Raw genomic sequence first — 7,717 nt, 5'->3', positions numbered from 1 at the left:
AAAGTACCTGAGCTATTGGAAATAATTTAAAGATTGTTACATGAATTGTCCATTTGAGCTAACTTTCAGAATTTTATAGTATACCAGAATCTCAGTAAGATGCAAATAGAAGAGATAGATACATTTTTTTGCCCAATGATGCATTATGTTAAGTGAAGTTTCTTGGGATGGTTGGTATTTTGTAGACACACATGACACATCCTCCAATGTATAGGACAAATTAACATATTTGGTAACTCTTACTTATTTAAAACATTATTAAGGCACTGCAATTTACAACTTTTCATAGTTGAGCGTAAGATACACAATGTTTCAATACCAATCCCAGAAGCAATGTTAACTTCTATCTACCACTGATCCCAGTTCCCTTCTCATGCCCATGATTTTATCCCTTGACAGATATTTGTAACTTTGTTTGTATATTGGATCACATCATTCAGCTTTGTTGATTCTACAGTTCAGATACATAGATGTACCATATCTATAAACAACCCACGTGTCCCATACACCTGCCTACTAACTCTGTTCCCATCTGTCTTTTATTACACCCCTTGTTTTTTTTCTTTCTCTATTTTTCTCATTTCTATAATCCAAAAGATTATATATCCTGCCTTTAATCTTGCATTCTTTTGTCCTCTTATTGTATATACCAAAGATAAATGAGATCATCTGGTACTTGTCTTTGTTCTTCTGATTTGCTTTGCTTAACATGGTATCCTCTGCTTCTGTACAGGATGCAGTAAATTACATGACTTTCTTCTCCCTTAAAACTGTTTGAGTATTCCTTTGTGTTTATATACTACATCTTTATTCATTCTCTGTCTTTAGACACCCAGGTTTTTTTTTTATATCCTAGCTATTGTGCTAAGTGATCCAATGAATAATGGTATGCACATGTCTTTTTGAATGATGTGTGTATGTGAGTGTGTGTGTGTGTGCTCGCCTTTGTGTGTGCTTCACGTTTGTGTGTGCGTGAAACCTGGAGGTAGATATTAAGCAGTGGGATTGCTGAGTAATATGGCAAGTCTATTGTCACTTTTATGAGAAATCTCCATGCTATTGTCTAAGGGGTTGAACATGATAACATTCTACCAGCAGTGGATGAGAATTCTTTTTCACCACATTCTCGTCAACACAGACTAATCTTAGTTTTATCTGATATATGCCATTCTCTTTGGTGCGAGATGATATTGCATGGTCAATTTGGTTTATATTTCCCTGATAATAAATGATGATAAGTATGTTTTCATGTGCATATTTGTTAGTTGCCTTTATTCAGAAATATGTTGATTCATTTTCTCTTATTGATATTAAGAATAGTTTATATTCTATATAAAATAAAATTTTAGAAAAATGTTTATTTTAGGTCCCTTTCAATTTCTTATTATTTTTGATCAAAATATGACCATATTTACTTATTCAAGTTGAAATATTAAGTTTTTAGGTAATTCTTAAAATAAAAGATTAAAATATTACATAAAGACTGTAGCACTGTCCTCCCATTGTTCATCGATTTGCTCAAGCGGGCCCAGTAACGTCTTCATCCTGAGACTTGTTGTTACTGTGTTTGGCATATTGAATATGTCACGAGTAGCTTGCCAGGCTTCGCTGTGCTGGCGAGATACTCTCAGTAGTTGCCAGACTCTTCAAGAGGGGTGTAGGAATTGAACCTGGCTCAGTTAGGCCAGCGGCTTGCAAGGCAAACGCCCTACCGCTGTGCTATCACTCTAGCCCCAGTTCACTTTTTAATTTGGAATTAAAGAATGAATTAACAAAATTAATGAACAAAATTCAGCTTACTTTGTAAAAATAAATCTTGATGACAATAATATCAACACTACTACTAATAAATTAAACTTTCTCCTATATACTGTTTACATAATTACGATTAGTTTACCTCTATGTACATTTAAAAGTTTTTAATTTAATTTGCATGTTTTTTCTATAACTTAATAATTGTTATACTGTGATAAATTTTAGAGGTGAATTTAAGGAGCCACATGTGAATCAGAGTACAAAAACAAAATGGGAAAACTCACATGTCTGACAAAGTAAATATGTTATCTTAAAAAATGGAATTTCAAAAATATATAGATCATAGACACAATAGTATCAAACTTCAGTCTGCTTTTCTAGTCTGACTTTCCTTTCCCATGGTTTGATAAAGTTTACCAGCAACAAATGTATGCTTTGTAGTTTGTTCCCAATAAAAGATACAGATTATCAATTTTTTTGTGTTTAATCTTGCAGTAATCAGAGAACCAATGTGATATATAGGAGAAAGGCCTGGAGATTGTTGTTGATCACAGAATTATAAAAGAGATAAAACTATAATGATTGACTTTACATATGTTAATCTCTCTGCTGCCTGGTATTTTTTCCAAAGCTATTTTTCTCTCTTTATAATTTTCTGGTATTGATTATTTTCTTATCTATTAAATAATTATTTTAATATTTGCTACCTAAAATATTTTTTAAGTATCTATTTAATGCAAACATTTTATAATACAGATGTTTTAAATTCATTCCTGTTAGACTTATACTCATTGTTACTGGATACACTTGTTTATTTTTTTCTTTACTTCACTAGAATGAAATCATCATGCTTATGTTCTCCAAAGCAACTTAAAAAAAATTACTGCATTATTTATGGCTGTATTGAAAAATTTAAAATATGTCCAAAGGGCATAAAGAGATAAAAACAAATAGAAAAAGTTAGGATGGAGATAAGTGGGGTGAAGGCAGAATAGATAGCTGGGAAAAAGGGTTGAAAGAGAAAACAAGAAATATAAATATATGTGTATTTATTTGGTAATACATCATGACAGTTATACTGCTATAATGTTTGTATAGCAGACCATATTGTTATCTTTAGTAAATAATGTGATGGATTTTATATCAACCTGAATAGGCCAAGGTATGACCAAGTAATTGACAGCACAACACTTCTGTGGTGACTGTGGTGGTCTAGAACAGAACAACATCATTGTCACTAGACAATTTTAGCAAAATTCACCCCTCACTAATGTGCATGGGCACCACCTAATTCTTTGGTGATGAACTATGTAGAACAAACAATAAATAGGTGATATTTCTTTATTTTTCTGGGTAGGGCCATCTGTTTTTCCCTGAAATGAGATATTGAAGATGCTAGTTCTCCTGGTTTTAAACTATAGGATTTATTTCAGTGACTCCCCCAGTCCCCAGGCCTTTGGACTTGGACTGAGTTATATCATCTACTTTCCTGATTCTTCAACTTCCAGAGGGCATATCGTAGCATATCTCAGACTCTGTAATTGCATAAGTCAAATCCCATAATAAATCTAGACTTATATGTCTCTATATATTTTATTGATTCTGTTACTCTAGAGAACTCTGAAAAATACAGTTATCTATTTTTCTGTAACAAATTACTCCATGACTTATCAGCTGTAGGCCAAAAAAAAGACATTTATTATATCAAACTATTTCTGAAGGCTAAGAAACTGAAATCAGTTTCACAGTGTTTCTGATCATAAATACACACACACACATACACACACACACACACACACATGAACAAAAACCAAGAGGCCACCTACTCTAGCTTATTGGGCCTGCCAATGTGACAGTGACATTTTGAAATTCTAGACAGGTTATGGTCTGGAGTCATCAGAGATATCCTGGCAGTGTTTAGGGAAAATAAAGTACCAAAATCAAACTCAAAACCTTGTGAATGTTTGACATAAATGACTACCCCAAAGATCCTTCTTGAGCTAATTTGTAATCAATTTAGATTATATTTAGCCACAGCTACAGACTTATCGGTGGTTTACAGAATTAATTCCAAATTCAGGTGACTGTTAAGAAAGATAATAGGACAATTGTGAATAGAAAGTTCACTTTCTGGTGAGGGTCTGGTGTTGAAATAAAACTTTACTATTATCATTATTGAAATTTATGGTTCTGAATATTTAAAAACAAATACAAACAAAAATTAGGTTTAAAAAAACTCATTTCATTACCATGTGGAACTATTCATAATATGAAAAATGAACTCCCACAGGGTCCAAGAAAAAGAAACCTAGCTATCAAGATAAAAAGGTTAATGATTTTATAAGAAAATCTGAATATTACTTAATATCATCTTTTTATACCCCACTTATCAGATATAATCATTGGATTAAATAATTCAGAAGGTATATGATTATGAATATACAAGAGATGGTAACAATGAAACAAGAAATGGAGACCGATAGCATAATTAAACCCCTAAGTCCCAAGGCTTATTGACTTTTAAGCTTTTTCAGCTCCACAACAGATTAATACCATTCACAATCGATTCATCATCTAGATATTATCATCCAAATCAGATCAAGATGCAGTTATAACATTTTAATGTAGTCTATAAGTACATATCTTTACTGCAATTCCTTTTAATATGTAGACCTTTGACTTAAAGAGATAATAGCACACACATTATAAATATATAATTTTAAAACAGGTACAGGATACTTGATTCTCTTTCCTAGGAATTATTCTACAAGGCTTTAGTTAAGCTCTTTGAGGCATGCCATTCTTTCTAAAAAATAGAAAGTGGCATATATGAACATATATGAGAAAAATCATTATTTATTATCTCTATGTTAATCACATAGCAATCTTTTCCTTTTGTGTTCTGTGACTATAAGATATTATTTATGCAAATTGTTTTGTTTAAAATAACAGTGAATGTTTTGTACAATATTGTCAATATTGCAACAATCTCACACCTTGTCCACCACCAGCCCCTCAGTGTCCTCAAATCCCAATTCCATTGACCATATCTCATATCTCTAGATGTGTTTCCTCTGGGGAATGTCTAGTGCTGTGCTTTGCTTCTTTATACCCTACATACAAATGAGATCACCTGATATTTATTTCTTTAGTACATTTCACTTGGGCTGGAGCGATAGCACAGTGGTAGGGTGTTTGCCTTGCATGCAGCCAACATGGCCGACCCAAGTTCGATTCCTCCGCCCCTCTCGGAGAGCCCAGCAAGCTACCGAGAGTATCTCGCCCGCATAGCAGAGCCTGACAAGTTCCCCATGTCATATTCGATATGCCAAACACAGTAACAACAAAGTCTCCAATGGAGACGTTACTGGGCCCGCTCGAGCAAATCGATGATCAACAGGAGGGCCTTTACTTTACTTTACTTCAGTACATTTCACTTAGTACTACTTAGTACTTAGTATGATTGCAATCACGATCACCCTGTTGTTCCTCGATTGCCTCGAGCAGGCCCCAGTAATGTCTCCTTCATCCTAGCCCTGAGATTTTAAAAAGTGCCATATTCAAGGCTCTATCAGGGTTAGGAAAATGAGACCCATCATTGTTACCAGTATTTGGCATATTGGGTACGCCACGGGGAGTTTGCTAGACTCTGCCATGTGGGCAGGTAACATAGGGTAGCCTGCCAGGTTGTCCAAAGTACTTAGTACAGCTTTATCCAATTTGAGCAAATAGCAATATTTTCATAGCTGAGTAGTACTCCATCATATAGATCTACCACAAAATCTTTACTCATTTGTTGTTGGACTCATGGGCCATTTTCAAGTCTTGGCTACTACAAATAAGGCTATGATGAACATAATCATGAATATTTATGTTTTTGTGGTGTTGTGCCAATTCCCCCCAAAATTGAGTTGAAGGTCACATGGATGTTCTATTGCTAACTTTTTCAGAGATGTCTCTATTTTAATAGAAACAAAATTATAATAGACATAACACTTCTACCAGATATTCCGTTTTAGTCACATCCCAACCAACATTTATTGTCCCATACATTTTAAATAAACCATTCTCACTAGTGTAAGGTGTTACTTTATCTTAATTTTTTTTAACTTCCCTGGTAATCAGTGAGGGTAAACAGTTTTTAATTGTTATTATTTATTTATTTTTAAAAAATGGTAGGAGCAATTAGGGTGTTGTGAGCCCTAATCACTCAAAGACATTAATCATAAATCATGCAAACTCTAATCACCATGCACTGTCTGACCTCTGAATAGAGGAGCAGGTGAGAATTATTCTACCTGAGGATCGTCAAACATTTTTTAATATGCATGTTGATAATCTTTATGTTTTCTTTGAGGAAGTATCTGTTCATCTCTTTCCCTGTTTTTAATAAGATTGTTTAATTTGCTGTCGTTATTGAGATTTGAGAATACATTTTATATCCTGGATATTAGACCTTTTTCTGATGTATGCTGTGAAATATTTTCTCTCAGTCACCAGAATAAATTATTATTTTAGTCCTCATTTCTTTCACATTATAAAAAATTTTTAATTGATGCAGTTCCACTTATTTCTGCTTTCCTATTTGTCAATGGAGTTGTATTAATGAAGATTCCTCTGACGTCAAGACCTTGAGTCTTGCTTATGTTTCCTCAGTGCATTTTATAAAAATTATTTTATATCAAAGTTTTTTGACTTATTTAGTTTTTTACTATTCTTGGTGTGGAGTGTGAGACAGGTGTCTAGTTTCATTTATTTTGCATGTGGCTAAGCACTTTTCCCAGCATCATTTGTTGAGGAGGGTCTCCTAGTCCCTTTGTCATAAATGTTACTGTGAATATGTCTGTGGGTGTACCCCTGGGCTTCCAATTATCCTCCTTTAATCTGAGAGTCTGTCTTTGTTCTAGTACCATATGGCTTTGATTGTTAAGGATTTTTAGTAGAGATTCAAGTCTAGAAATAAAATGTTTCCTAAACTTTTTTCTTTAGAATTATTTGGGCTATTCTGGGAGTTTTATGGTTCCATCTGAATATTGAAGTGTTTGTTCTATGCCCTTGAAGAATTAAGTAGAAAATTTGATGGGGATTGTGTTGTACTTAGGGGTTACTTTAGACATGATGATCATTTTAGCAAGATGTGTCTCCCAAGCTATATAAAAAAAATAGTGTTTTCTCTTGTGTTTTCTTTTATTTATCTAATAAATAATTTCTAATTTAAACTATATACATTTCTTACTCCTTTTACTAAATTGATTCCTAGATATTTGTGGTTTTTTAAGTTTATAGATGGGATAGTTTTTAAAAACAGTTTATTTCTCTTCTTCTTCGCTGTTTATATATAAGAAGGCAACATATTTTCATGTGTTGAATTTGTAGCCTGCTGCTTTACTATAAAAAATTATAATTTCAATATATTTTTCTTGGTTTTTAGTGGAGACTTTTTTATGTTCATTTACATGTCATCTGAAAATATAGTTTAACTTCTTAACCAATCAGAAATTCCTTTATTTATCTTTCTTGCCTAGTTGCTATAGCAAGGAATTTCAATATTATGTTGAAGAGTGTCTGTATTACTGGATAACCACTGTCTTATGTCTGAATTTAGGAGAAATCTTTTCAGTTTCACCCATTAATTCTGATGTTAACTGTGGGTTTGTTGTATATGGCCTTTTCAGTATTGATGAAAGTTCTTTTAATCCCCAATTCATTACGGGTTATCATCATGAATGGATGATGTTTAAGCTTGTCAAATGTACTCTTTATCTATGGAGATGATCATGGTTATTTTTTTAAAATGAGATTGAGAATATTTTAAATCATCAAACTCTTATTCTTTTTTGTTATCAGTATTTTTCTCATCTAAATAATTTCCTTAGAAGTTGCAAGATGAATTTTGGCAGCACCTTTGACACGGCCTTAAAATATTCATTTGTTTGATCACTCAATTCAGTATATGTTTTTT

The 7,717-nt window shown here is 32.9% G+C and overlaps 1 non-coding gene across 1 annotated transcript; it reads right to left on the bottom strand.

The window, feature by feature from the left end:
• Positions 1-5,927: 5,927 nt before the first annotated feature.
• LOC130020821 (U8 small nucleolar RNA) lies at positions 5,928-6,060 on the bottom strand. The gene has a single exon (XR_008792028.1). It is a non-coding gene; the product is annotated as a U8 small nucleolar RNA (small nucleolar RNA).
• Between the last annotated feature and the right edge of the window lie 1,657 nt (positions 6,061-7,717).

Source organism: Sorex fumeus, unplaced genomic scaffold (genome assembly GCF_029834395.1).
Source record: "Sorex fumeus unplaced genomic scaffold, SorFum_2.1 ptg000013l, whole genome shotgun sequence".
Lineage (NCBI taxonomy): Eukaryota > Metazoa > Chordata > Mammalia > Eulipotyphla > Soricidae > Sorex > Sorex fumeus.
This window is presented reverse-complemented; position numbering and strand designations above follow the sequence as displayed.